At 33.9% G+C, this 14,439-nt stretch overlaps 1 pseudogene; it reads left to right on the top strand.

Moving 5' to 3' along the window:
• The first annotated feature begins 925 nt into the window (after positions 1–925).
• LOC149743945 (T-box transcription factor T-like) lies at positions 926–14,439 on the top strand (annotated as a pseudogene).

Raw genomic sequence — 14,439 nt, 5'->3', positions numbered from 1 at the left:
TGGGGGATTGGGGAGATGTTATTTAAGGATACAAACTTAAAACTAGTAGATAAATAAATCCTGAAGTTCTAATGTAGAGCATAGTAATTATAGTCACCAATACTGTATTATGAACTTCAAATTTACCAAGAGACTAGATCTTCATTCTTCTCATCACAAAGAAAGAAGTGATAATTACATGACACATTAAAGGTATTAGGTAACACTATGGTGGTAATCATATTGCAATATATAAATGCATCAAATCAACACATTGTACACCTTAAAATTACACAGTGTTATATGTCAATAGTATCTCAATTTAAAAAAGAAAAAAAAGTAATTGGTTGAATAATTTAGTTATCAGAATTGATGTATGTGTAACTTTACCACCTCAACGTGAAGCCCTGATTTCTGTCTAGTCTAAGCTTCAGAATTCAGTTTTACAATTGTAAATTAGAAATGAGGATTCTGAAAAGTCCTACACATAAATCCATGTAGATACATATAGCACGTGCACACACACACACACATCATACTTTGTGTATTTATTTTGAATAGAAAATGGAATAAGCAGGTGAGTAGTTTCAAAGTTGAAGATTTATTCATTTTTGGAAATTTTAAGGTAATTTTAGTCAGTTTGATATAAATATCAATATACTATATGTTGGCTGCCATTGGTCTAAAAATCTACCAGATCTTCCAGCTCCATGCTACTAACAATATCTAGTACTGCTGTGAGCTGAATTGTGTCCCCCCAAAAGATATATTGAAGTCCTGAACCCAGGCACCTGTGAATGTGACCTTATTTGGAAACGGGGTCTCTGCGATTTAACCAACTTAAGGTAAGGTCATATTGGATTGAGGTGGGCCCTAAGTCCAATGACTAGTGTCCTTATAAGGAGAAAGAGACACAGAGAAGTAGACACGCAGGGTAAAGGGCCATATGATTGTGGAGACAGAGGTTGGAGGGATGAAACTTCGAGTCAAGGCACGCCAAGTATTTGCCAATGATCATCCGAAGTTAGGGAGATGCAATGAAGGATTCTTCCCAAGAGTCTCCAGAGGGAGCCTGGCACTGCTGACACATCAATTCCAGACTTCAAGCCACCAGAACTGTAAGAAAATAAATTTCTGTTGCTTTAAGTCATATACGTGTAGTATTTTGCTATAGCAGCGCTAGGATATTAATACACATACTATATACAGTAGTAGATAGTAGATTGGCCAGTGATATTCCAACTGGGTAAACATTTCTTTGACATGTTCTTACACAGATGGGCATTCACCATACCTTAATGACTTGCAATTTATAATTTTGCTTCTGTGACAGACCCATGATATGAACTTTGGAACAACAACAACAAACAAAAAGTACTGGGTGAAAGAACAGTATTGTTTCTCCTGAGAGACAATTAGAAACTGGTTTCAGACAGGCTGGAAGTAGAGAATGCAAATTTTCTGTTAAAAATCAGTGGAATAAAAGCATTTTATTTCAATCTCGTCTTTTCGACCCCTGTCAAATGCCTAAAAGAACAAAAGAATAGTAGAAAATTCAAGATTTAATATAATAGAAAAAAAACCCTTCAATATACAAATAGAATTATACTAGCCAAAAAATGTGAAATACTAACCTAAACAAGAGTGCATGATATTTATTTTCACAAACTTCCTCAGTCTCCAAGGTATTTGTACATTTCCAAAAAAAAATTAAGTATCTTATTCTGCATAATCTCTACAAAATGACAGTTAAGACATCAAGAGTTATAGGAAGGCTCTGGGTACTGTGGAGTATATCCTGTTGGGACCCAGATATTTGTGACAGAAAAGCAGATACCTGGCAAATAAAAAACAAATAAATAATAAAAATAAATAAAACCATCTGTACACTTTCTTTCCTAGCCTGAAAGTTACTTCACTGAGAGCTGAATAGAGGAGAGGAGGAAAAGCATTGCCATAGACTAAATGTTAGTGCCCCCATTCATATGTTAAAACTTAATTTACAGTGGGATGTCATTTGGAGGTGGGGCCTTTGGTTGGTGATCATGTCATAAGGGCAGATCCCTCATGAATGAATGACACCAAACCTGCTGGCACCTGATCTTGAATTTCCCAGCCACCGGAAGTGTGAGAAATAAGTTTCTGTTGTTTATAAGTCACCCAGTCTACGGTAATTTGTTATAGCAGCCTGAATGGGCTAAGACAGGAATAGAGGAGGCAATCCATGATTTTATAAGTTGAGGGGTGCTCTGGATACTCTAGCTTTCAATATGATGGGCTCTCAATATTACACTTTCCTTTCTGCACTTTCTTCTGTACTTTTGAGGGATAAACATGCAAGCCACATATTTCAGACAACCTAGCTTTCTGAATTTCTCTTGGTTTCTGCCAATTGGAGGCACTAGATGGAATTTAGAAGGAAGAAAGAAGAAACAGAATATTACTTTGCTATTTCAGTTTCTTTCAGCACCTAGGGGCTGTGACAGTAGCAGGACCATAACGACAAAAGAAGGCATCTTGCTCATGGTCTTCTTGGCATGGAACCTCCATTCTAGGAGAAGAGCATGCAGGGGTGGAGGCAAAGAAAGGCAGACCAGCTCTACAATATACAAAAATTTATTGAATTAAATGCTCGCGAAATGGGTGAATTTTATAATATTTAACCTATATTTTATAAAGCCGTTTTTTTAAAGGTGATTTTAGGCAGCAGTGAATGTCAGCAACTTTGAGAGTAATTTAGCAGCAATGGTAGAGTGGGCTCCTGGTTTTTGCTTAATAGCAAAATACATTTCTAACATAGCAGACACAGAGAGCTTACCCCTCATACTGTCAGCAGCTCTGGGGCGAAAATGGTCACATGAGCTGTAGCCTAAGGCAGTGACAGTTTCTTGATCTATGAAGAACAACCCTCCTCTTCCCTTAACGCCTTTAGCCATTCCATCACTCTAGTCACCCGTGATCAGCTATAAATTTCCCCATCCTTAAATACTGAATGGTTTTCACATCTGCCAAATGTACGCTGAATACCAAAGAAGATTTTTCTGTCACCCAAGCAATTTGTTGAGGAAAAGTTTGGAGTCAACACCTCTGAATCCACGCCCCAGATAGTCCCAGTTACCATAGTTGTCAACATCTCTGGCAAGCAGCAAAAATAATTCAAAGATGGATCATACTTAGAAAGGAAATGATATGTGCTCTATGCACTAAACATTTTTCTTTAAATCAGTAAACGGTCATTTCTGATAAAAAGATGGTTACAGTAAAACAAAGGAATGAAAGAAATGCTTCTCATTATTCTCACAGAATTTATAGATAATATCATCTTTATAAGTAATAAGTGAAATTTGAACAATGAGAAAAAGGTATTCCAAAGAGACTTTATAGGATGTCCAAAGAATATAGAATTGAGTTGCAAAATGTCACAATATGACAAAAAATGAAAAGCCAGTGTAGAGAATAATGCCCATTATAGGTGGAAAAAGTTAGATGTTTGTAAGTAGTTATGAGGGTGACTCAGAGAGAAAGAAAGAGAGGGAGGGAGGGAGGTGGAGCAGGGAGAGAGAAAGGGGAATGTAAACATGATCACAGAAGGAATGTTAGACTTTAAAAAGGTATATCTAACATGCATTATTGATATTTTTAAGAAGAACTAAGCAAATGAAAATATATAAAGAGTCTAAAGTATAATTTTTTCAACATTTTTCTGAAATAAAAACAAGTTGAATGTGTAGACTGAAGGGGCTCATAGATTTCCAAGAAATAATGAAACCTAACATTCATACCTACCATTCCAAATCAAAGCATATTCTGGTAAGGATGTTAAAATTCAGGTACAAAGAAAGAATCCTAGGAGTAGGAGGGGAAAAAATCATGCCCCCTACTAGTGTGAGATATCAAGATGGATTCGACATCTTCACAGTAATATTCATGCAAGGAGACAGTTTGATCAGTATCTAAAATATACTGAGAGGAAGAATATGTGATGCAAGAATTTTATAATCAGCCAGGTAATCCTTTGATTTTAAAGAAAACTTTTGAGTAAAAAGGAAAAGGGTGCACGAAGTTATGCCATTTATGAATAACAAGGTCTGAAACTCCTAGGGGACAAGGTTAGGCAGTGATAAAGAAAGAAAAGGGAGAAAATGGAGCTGAAATCAACTGATTAGGTGATGAGAACTAAAGGATATTTTTTAAATTGACAGAGTAGACACCCATGCCAACCCACCCCCACTCCTGCCCAAATACGTTAAGATTAATTTTTATTTAATGAAAGTGACAGAAGCGTGAGATGGTCACATGATCAGAGCAAAGGTAGCGGGAATATTCAGCCAGCCTCCTTTGGGTTGCAGAGTCTGTTAATTTTGACTCTGTTCTCATGTGAGGACTCTTGTCAATACGCAAAGCTCATTTTTTCTAAGCTCAAAGCTTTTTCAGAATCAAGTCACCTAACACCATTCAGAAAGAACTTTAAGCAGCATCTATGTCCTTCCTGTGAAATATTTATGAGCAACTTGGATTCTGACTTTCCTGTCAAACCCACCAAAGCCTAGTCTACATTCTCTTTTAAGGACATGATGGATGTTGGAAGTGGAAATCCTGTTTATCCCCAGCCCACATCTATCTTTCTATTTTTTTCTATTTCTATAGATGATAGATAGAGAATAGAGATACAGTTAATTTCTCACCGAGCTTATTAAAAAATCTATGTTCTTACAAGATGTTACTTATATTATTTCATTTGATTTCCCCAATACTGTTAATAGTTGGCATCATAATTCCCATTTTACAGCATAGAAATTTCAATTCCATTAGGTTAAATCAATTTGTTCTAAATTACACAGAAATTCAGTTTTGTGTCTGGTATTCGAAGAATCTCTTTGTACTTCCCCACCACCCCTTACTGTAGTTGTAAAATTCACCTATTGGCAATCACATATGATAAATGATCATATGATTCCAGAGAATAAATTACAAGTGTTAAACTTAAAAATAATGGCTCGTTAGTTCCCTATCCCCCCATCTTTAATGACAGAAATCACAGATCTTTTTCATGAGGATCACAGTTTTTGAAGTAAAATACTGGATTTTTATTTCTATTGCTATGACGGTATTATTATAGTAATACCAAAACAAGAAAAACACAATACACAAAAAGAAAACTACACACCAATTTCCATCATAAAATAAATGTAGAAATCCTTAGCAAAATATTAATAGAATTAGCAATATATAAAAATAATTATACACCATTACCAATTGATATTCATTCTCAGCATGTAAAGCCAGTTCAATATTCAAGAATTATCAATGTAATTTACCCAATCCTAAAGAAAAAAAAATTGCATGGTCATATAATTCAATGCAGAAAAAGGGTTTGACAAATTTCACAACCATTCATGTTGTAAAAACAACAAACGAACAAAAAGCTCTCAGAAAAATAGGAATAGAGAATAACTTCTTCCACTTGATAAACAGCATCTATGGAAATCAAAAACAAAAAGAAAACCAAAACCAAAATTCCCAAAGTTAACTTATACTTAATGATGAAAGACTGAATTATTTCCCTCCTCAAGATCAGGAACAAGGCAAGGATATTCACTCTCACCGCACTCATTTCACATAGTATGAGGTGTTCTAGCAAGTTCAGTAAGGCAAGAAAAACAATTAAAAGACAGATATGTAGGTAAGAAAGAAATAAAATTGTCTCTATTCGCAGATGATATGATTATATACAAACTGAAGTCTAGGAATACACATATACTCAAAAAATACCCTTTTAGAATTAATAAGTTAAGCAAGGATACAGGATATAAAACAAACATAAAATATTAATTGTAAACCTATTTGCTAGGAATTAACTATGGGCAGTGAGATTTTTATAATCACTCAAAAATGAAATATAGAAATATATCCAAATAATCAAATATTTACAAGACTTGTCATCAAAAACTATAAAATGCTCATGAAAAAAATCAAAGAGGTTCTAAATAAATGGAAGACATTCAGTGTTTATAGATTGGAAGCTTCAGCTTGGTAACTGTTAGTTTTGCAAGGGCCATCATAACAAAATATCAAAGGCTGGGTAGCATAAATAAAATAAATATATTTTCTCACAATCCTGGAGGCTTATTAAAGTCCATGATCAAGATGTCAGCAGGGTTTTATTTTGCCTAAGGCTTCTCTTCTTTTCTCCTAAATGGCCATCTCTTCTCTGTGCCTTCAGAGTCTTCCTCTATGTGTGTCTGTCCTAATTGCAAATCAGGTTGGATTAGAGCCCATCTTAATTACCTCATTTTAATTTAAATACCTCTTTAAAGACCATATCCCAAATATAGTCACATTATCATACTGTTAAGTCTGGGGGGTTAAGACTTCTACACATAAATTTTGGGGAGAGTCAATTTAGCTCATAACAGTAAGGATTTCAATTATGCCAAAATTGATATATAACTTTAAAACTATTCTCATCAAAACATCAGCAAGAATTTTTGTATAGACCAGATTATTTAAAAATATATATGGAAAAGAACAAAGGAACTAGAAGAACAAAAAGAATTTGGAAAATGAAGAATATAGTAGAAGAAGCCAGTCTACCCAATTTTAAGCCTTATTTTTTATCTTTATCTTTTTTTATTACTGCTTTATTTATTTATTTTGGAGTATAGTCACTTTACAATATTTTGTTAGTTTCTACTGTACAGCAAAGTGAATCAGCTATACGTATACATATATCCTCTCTTTTTTTGGATTTCCTTCCCATTTAGGTCACCACAGAGCACTGAGTAGAGTTCCCTGTGCTATACAGTAGGTTCTCATTAGTTATCCATTTTATACGTAGTATCAATAGTGTATATATGTCAATCCCAATCTCCCAATTCATCCTTATACTATCTTTAGTAATCAAGACTGTGTGGTGTGAGTGGAGGAATAGACACATAGGCCAATAGAAGAGAACAGAAAATCCAGAAATAAACTCACAAATATGCCCAAATGATTTTTGACAAAAGTGAAAGGAACAATTCAATGGAGAAAAGATAGCCTTTTAAACCAATGGTACTAGAGTAATCTGATAGGTTAAAAAAAACTGGGCCTTGACTTGTCACACATCTTACATAAAAATTAGTATTCTGGTTGTGATATTGTACTATAATCTAAGATGTCACCATTGAAAGAAACTGGGAAATGAGTACATGAGACCCCTCTGCATTATTTCTTATTACTGCTAATGAACCTACAATTACTTCAAAATGAAACTTTTTAAAAAATTTAAATAAAACATATAAATCCTGAATAAGATCAATAGTCTGAATATTGATTCATAGTAAAGCCTTTGCCAGTTTGGTGCTTGTGCTATCAACAGCAAGGCAGACTGCTATGATCAGGTGAAAAAAAGAGATTACTGTGTGTAGCCTCTCATCCTATAATACCCCACTTGAGTTCAGACCTAAATAGAAGAGAGTCCTATTTACCAATCAGCTGGGGGAACACATACTGTCTATATATATGTATATATTTCATTTTTAGGAGATTAAAGAAATTCCTAAGCTATAAAATCAAAACTATAGTGCTTAGGACTCAGAATGTTATTTGCTAACTTCAGAGTTTATGAAGATCTTTCATTATGAGCTTAAGGGAAGAAAAGAAACTAATATGTAAATTAAGCAAAAGAAAGTTATGATAAAAGAAAAACAAAGAGAAAACCCAACAGAGAAGGTAATAAAATTCCAGTGGAGATCATTACAGGTACTTTTTAGAAATAAAGGTAGTAGAACATAATGATAAGCATGATTTAGAACTGAAAAATGTTGAGAATAAAAGCAGTACATGCAATTTTTAAATGGCCAATATAACCTCCAAAAATGACAGAAACTGAGGATGGAAATTATTTTCCAAATATAATTTTAAATGATTTTTTACCAACTGAGGAAATCCTTTCAGCCTAACATTCTCCCCCAAAGGGCATTTGGATTTGAACTCCTAAAGATGGGAAGATAATTGGTATTTTATTGCTCAATATGTTTGCAACCATAATGATGAAAATATTGTTTATTTACTTTCAATTTTGAGTCAATCTTCAGGCCACGGAAAGAAGATGCTATGTTTAAGGATGGAATGAAAATCCAAGAGCTATGATAAAAATGTAACTTACACAAAGCAGATTGTGAAGAATATTGGGTAGAGAAACAAGGGCATTAAAATTGTCATATAAAGTATGAAAACTGAATTAAAGGACTATAGAAAAATGAGTTTAATTACATTGTTTATACTAAAGATAATTGACAGAAAAACCAAAAGAATAACATAATTGACTAAAACAGTTGGAGAAGAGGACCTGAGTGAGTTAAATATTTATATTTGATATTGGGGGAATAATAAATGTTATCTGATATTAATAAATTCAGAAAATATATATTGTTTGAGAAGGGAAATAACCAAAATATAAACAATTGTGAAGAACTTGTCTGGAGAGTAGACTTAGAAGTGAAGAAGTGATCTGACTCTGTTGATATTTAATATAAAACATTCTTTAACATGTGATTTTTTTAATGAGCATATATTACTTGATAAAACCAAATACTTTAAAACTACAACCCTACTTACTTATAAGTGATAGTGATTTATATGATACGAAGGTGCTTATTGTTGAATTGATATGAAAAAATTTAGAATAGAAGCAATTACCAAACTAGAATCATGCATGTAAACATTTTTTCTAGCATTTTTTATGTGTTAAAATGTGTTATTTTTCTTTGCTTTATACTGTTGAATTTGAAATATCACCCACCCAAGGCTCTTCGTTTCTCCCTAGTTACTTGGCTAGCGGCTGCTTCTATTTGCAAGGACATATCATGTGAATTACAAGGAAGTAAAATAATTGGCCTTCAACTAGACTAAATTTTCACCAAGTGGATTATTGTGCCCTGATAATGCCCACAGTCTAAATGACAACACTCAAAACTCAAATGTGTTCTTAATTATAATTTCCAAGTTAGGAAAATTGTGTTTTGTATAAAATATTATTTCATTAAATTAGCCACAATAAAAAATAAGAATCACCTTTCATTGGGAATATACAAGAGTAAGTTTCAAATAATTTTATCATGGAAAGTATTATAATAATCATTTCTAATATTTACAGTTAAGAATCTTAAAATCCTTCTGGCTTTACTTTCAAGAAAAGTCATCAGCAACATTTAAAAATGTATGCTTATGAAATAAATCATCCAATTACTCTATTTCTATGTTTAAATTCCCCAGTTCTTCTGGCAATAGAATATAAGTCACTGAAGCTTTGTTTCCAGTGGAAAGTGGCTGGTACCTCCAATCCTACCCCAGAAACCCACATTTATATAATCTGCAATAATTATCCAGGTATTTTTAGATCACTTCCATGGCTTTAATATTTACTTGTCATGTTACTTATTTTCACAGCTAGGCATCACATCACCCGTCTTTACAAATCAATTTATTACAAATTAAAGGATATAATCCTTCTTCTCTGACTAGTTTTCTACAATTTCTTTTTCCCAGCAACAAATATAATTAAAAATAATAATTGATCATTTGTTTTAACTTGTCAGTAGAACTTACCATTTCCTGGTAAGGACATCTTTGTTAAAATTGGATGATTTTTAAATGTGTCAAAATGATCAAGATAATAAAGGTCTTGAAATATTTGCCTTTTTGAATTTAGAAATGTAAGCTATGACAGAATACAATTTCTTTCTGTAAAACACATACAAAAATGAATAGCACGTTTCAAATAGTTAACTGTTATTTCACAAGGATCATAAAAATTAAATAATTAGATGAGGAACTCTGTTCCATTATTCAACAGGACAATTAGCTCTATCAACATTTACAAGTTTTAAATATAGATTTATAATGCAAATATATTTATAATGTATTTTTATTTTTTATAGTGTATTTTTAAAATCTTCAATTAAAATCAGTAATCAAAAGAATTTAACATTAATGATAAAGCATTTATTATAATGTTTCTTTTATTCTTCAGTTATACTATTTCAATACTTTAAATACATGTTCAATTTTATTACCATATTTATGAATTAAAAATCTTAGTTTTGCTTAATGTCCTCCACTAGCAAGAAAACAAAAATTGAATGATACATTTCCATTTACTTATAACTTGAATTCTTTATAAATAATTTTATTTATCAAATATAAATAACTATGATTATAAATATAAGGTTTCAAAAAATGAGAAAAGCGAAGATACAGTTCATGAATTTGTGCTAATGACAGTTAATTATGCTTAAAATTTACTGTCAATTTGAACAAAAAACTATCACAAAAACAAAGTAGGACATTATATAATGATAAAAGGTCAAATCACCAGGAAGATATAACAATTACAAATATATATTCATGCAACATCAGAGCACCTAAATATATAAAACAAACACCGACAGAATTGACTAGAAAAATAGACAGAAGTGCAATAATAGTAGACGATTTCAACGTCTCACTTTTAAGAATGGAGAGACAGTTACCTTATAGGGAACAATTTTTATGAGTTTTTCTTCTCTCCTTTCCTTATTTATTTTTGCAAATATAAAAAAAAAGCACAAACTGTGAAATAATAAAGAAAAGAAACAGAGATGAAAGAGAGAGAAAGGGGTGGAAGGAAGGATGGAAAGAAGGAAGGAAGGAAGGGAGGGTATCTTACACAAAAGGTGACATACTATACACAGTTTTCTGCAACTTCCTTTTATCACTTAACAATTTATACTCCAAAATATACAATATATAATCCATTTAATCCATTTTGTAGAGATCTTCCCAACTGCTTTGCGCAAGTACATAGTAATCCACTGTGTAGATATATTGCAGTTTATATAACTGTTGGATTTTGGTGTTAGAATTTTGGATTTTGAGGGCGATTTCAATTTTGTTACTAGTACCAATAATGTTACATTGAAGAACATTTGATACATGTCATTTCAAACTAATGTCAGTGTACTTTTGGATCTTTGGAACAGATTCCTGGAAGAGGGATTGATAGATCAAAGGCCAAATACAGCTATGATTTTGTTAGATATTGATAAAATCTTCTCCATGGATGTTGTCCCATTTTACATTTTGAAAAACAAAATATTAGACTGCTTTTTCCTCCTTAGCCTCACCAACAGAGTGTTATCAAACTTTTCATATATTTCAAATCTTACAGGTGACTAATGGTTTTGGTTTTAATTAGCATTTTTCTCATTATAAAGATTATAATATGAAATATATTTTCTAACAAACATTGTTCCATTGAAAATATGAAACCTACATTTCGATCTGAGTAGCCCAGGGAAGTATCCTGGGTTAATGACATAAGTGGCTATTTAGTTGTAATTAATTAGGTTAATCTGAAACCATCCATTTTACTCAGGACTGCAGTTTAAAGAGATAGGAGAAAGAAAGGCAGAACAGAAGAAAGGGAAGGAAAGATGGAAGGAAGGAAGGAAGGAAGGAAGGAAGGAAGGAAGGAAGGAAGGAAGGGAGAGAGGGAGGAAAGGAGGGAGGGAGGGAGGGAGGGAGGGGTGAATTAAGCTAGGTCTGAATTAAGACAAAAAAATATATGAATAAATGGGAAAGAACTGCTTAAATCAATGTAATTACCCTTGTTTGCTTGAAATCTGTGTTATAGTTTGAAGTCCGTGCCATACCTACCTTGTTAAAAAAACACTAAATTTACCTATTTTGCTCATATTCATGTTTCTCATAAACTCTGACCAGAAATTACAAATTTTAAAGTTTTACCGCATTTCAACAGTAAACTACGTGCATAACCTCAGAAATGGATTGATGTCTCTTGTTAATACATATTTTGTTCATCATATGCTGGGTAGGAGCTACATATTAGTATATATGCTCAAATTTTTATTGCATTTAACACACCAGAAGGGACATTATACAACTAATAAGAAGTGAAGTCCATATTAAGTTATTTGATCAAATATGTTTCATGAAAACTGCCTAAGAACATCAAAACAATTAGTCAAACCCAAAATTCAATCTGAGTTAGCATTCATATTCAAAGATTTGAATTCAGAAGTAAGTTCAGAGACCAAATATTATATTTTGATTTGTTCTGGAGTGGCCATCTGCCCATATGAAAAAGCTACTGCAACCGTCTGGCAGGCAGTTTAAAGAACCAAAATAACTACTCTGCGCAGGTCAGGTTCACAGGCATCTGGGTGTTGACTTGGAAAGCACAAAAAGTAATAATCACAGCACGTGGTACTTTACCGAGTAGCCAGCCAAAAGTGTCTGTCTAAATAGTCAAAAAATTTAGCTGTCATAAGAATCCTTTGAGGAAACTTTATAAATACCTATCAAATTTCAAATATCAGTGGCCAACATTTTTAAAAACACCATAAAGATCTAATAAAATGTTATAGAAAAGTTATAATAATCCTGAGGTACCCATAATTTATATCCTGGCACATTTAAAAATGTTCCTTTTGTTTAAAAATGGGCTTCAAAGATATCAATAGTTTTATTTGTATATTTTATAAATATTTGTGTGCTAGTCAATAGTCTGATTTTTAATTGTTTAAAGCAAATCCAATGCCACAAAGAGCTACTTTAGTCATGACTTGCAGGAGTTAAAGGGGAATATCCTCTATCTTCACCCCTCTGCCCCTCCCCTACCTTCAAGTCTTCTCCTCACAGGTCTCTGCCTGGGAACTGTGGACTTTTGCTGCTCCTTTTCTTGGAAGAGTGGCTGCTGAAAGGAGTTAAATATGGCTCTTGGATAAGTAAGTCTGGGTTGGAGGGCCATGAAGAAGGGTCAGCAAGAGGACAATCTCCCTTGGCGTCCGGAACTTGTAGAATAGCCTGCAATAGAGTGGACCACCAGCTGAGCTCCTTGAAGTGAGAGCTACAGGCTGGCAGGGAGAAGGGTGACCCCAGTGTCAACCAAGAAAAGTTAGATATGGCTGCACTTCAGAGAGCTCACCAACCAGGTGATGGTCACCAATAACAGCAGGAGGATGTTCCCAGTGCTGAAATTGAGTATGGCTGGCCTGGACCCGAACACCATGTGTTGTTTTATCTTGGATTTTGTGATGGAGAGCAACCACTTCTGGAAGTGTGTGAACAGAGAGTGGGTGCCTGGGGGGTCAGTCCAATTCATATGTGCATATGAAACTTCTTACATAAATAAAAGCTCTAAATTCATATAGTATGAGTTGAGGGTCTACAGGGGATGACTACCAGCCACGGCATTCTCAAGACTCAATGCATATCTGTCAAGGCTTACCAGAAAGAGATTACAGCTCTTAAAACTAAATACAACTCATTTGCAAGGGCTTGCTGTGATGCAAAAAGAAGCAGGGATCACAAAGATAAGATGGAAGAACCCAGAGACAAACAGCAACCTGGGTATTACTAATGGAAGTAGCTTATCCCCGGACTCAGTTCCTCCTATCTGCTGTCAACCCCCATCCTCAGTTTGGAGGTCCTGTCTCACTTTTCTCCACCCATGGCTGTGAAAAATGCTCTATGCTGAGGAACCACAGTTCACACATCCCTGTCCCTGTCCTCAAAGCTGTGCCTAGGACTCCTCCCCACTTGGACAAGCTCATACTTAGCCCATACACTCATTGGAAAAATTCTCCAACCTATTCTGACAATTCATTTGCAAGTTGTCCATGATCTGATCCCATGAACTTAGCCCAGCCTCAGCATGCGTGTACATACTATCATGTTACTCCTGAGCACAACAGGACTGCATCAGTACCCCAACCTGTGGTCAGCTAGCAGAGCACCTTCACACCAGGGTCTCAGACAGCATAGCTACCTAATGGGCTGGGAGTCCAGTCCTTCCCAGTGAACACTATCTTACCCAAATAATCTCAGGTCCCTTCTCCTCAGGATTCTCACTCTATAAGAACCATGTCCTGGCCACAGATATTCCTGACAGCCAATATCACACCTTGGCCTCATAACCTCATGGATATCCCTGTCACCACCTTCCATGTAAACCAAAGCCTTTCCTTAAAATATACACTATTTTTTTTTTATGTCTACCACTTTTACTCAGGATTTGATCTAGGTACAAAATGACAGTCTCATAGGTCAAGAAAGAAAAAAAAATCTTATTAACTTCACTTTAAAATATGAAAAGCAATATATGTTCTGTTGTTCATCAAAAAAATAACCCCACCCATCATCTGCAACACAAGTGTAGTCCTATGTTGTGTTTGTATGCTACAGATGAATTTAAGTATGGAAACAAAACTCAGTTGGACTATTAAATCACCATTACTTGATCATAATAAAATTTTGTTTGCTAAGATCCAGAAACTTATTTGTTTGTGTCTCTTACAGAATATAGAAGATTTGACACACTAGAATTAATAAACTCAACTCGTCTTATTTAGTGAAATAAAAAGCATACTTTCAATTGCATTTCTTGTTTCTTCAGAGTAGTTTTCAGGTCTCTTT

The sequence above is a fragment of the Delphinapterus leucas genome, unplaced genomic scaffold, assembly GCF_059928025.1.
Source record: "Delphinapterus leucas isolate spDelLeu-1000000601 "Yukka" unplaced genomic scaffold, BTC_Dleu_Yukka2 spDelLeu_asBTCV2_sq49, whole genome shotgun sequence".
Taxonomy (NCBI): Eukaryota; Metazoa; Chordata; class Mammalia; order Artiodactyla; family Monodontidae; genus Delphinapterus; species Delphinapterus leucas.
The sequence above is the reverse complement of the archived record's forward strand: the minus strand, read 5'-3'. Positions and strand labels throughout refer to the sequence as shown.